We start from the raw sequence: 322 nt of genomic DNA, 5'->3' as shown, positions 1-322 counted from the left end.
GAAAAAAGGAGACATGTTACTGAGGATCTGAAAAATCATAAAAATGATTCTTGAAGCAAGAAAAAGCAGTGAATACAAAAAAAAAAGAAAGAGAGAGGGAGAGAAAAACGAAAAAAAGGGGAGAAAAGAAAACGAAAAAAAAGAGAAAGAGAAAAAGAAAGAGAAAAAGAAAGAAATAAAGTTGTGATCCAAGGCAAAAAGAGTGTGCTTAAGAACCCTGGACACCTCTAATTGGGGACTCTAGCAAAGCTGAGTCACAATCTGAAAAGGTTCACCCAATTATGTGTCTGTGGCATGTATGTATCCGGTGGTAATACTGGAA

The sequence above is a fragment of the Arachis duranensis genome, chromosome 5, assembly GCF_000817695.3.
Source record: "Arachis duranensis cultivar V14167 chromosome 5, aradu.V14167.gnm2.J7QH, whole genome shotgun sequence".
NCBI lineage: Eukaryota > Viridiplantae > Streptophyta > Magnoliopsida > Fabales > Fabaceae > Arachis > Arachis duranensis.
Note: the sequence above shows the minus strand (reverse complement) of the source record.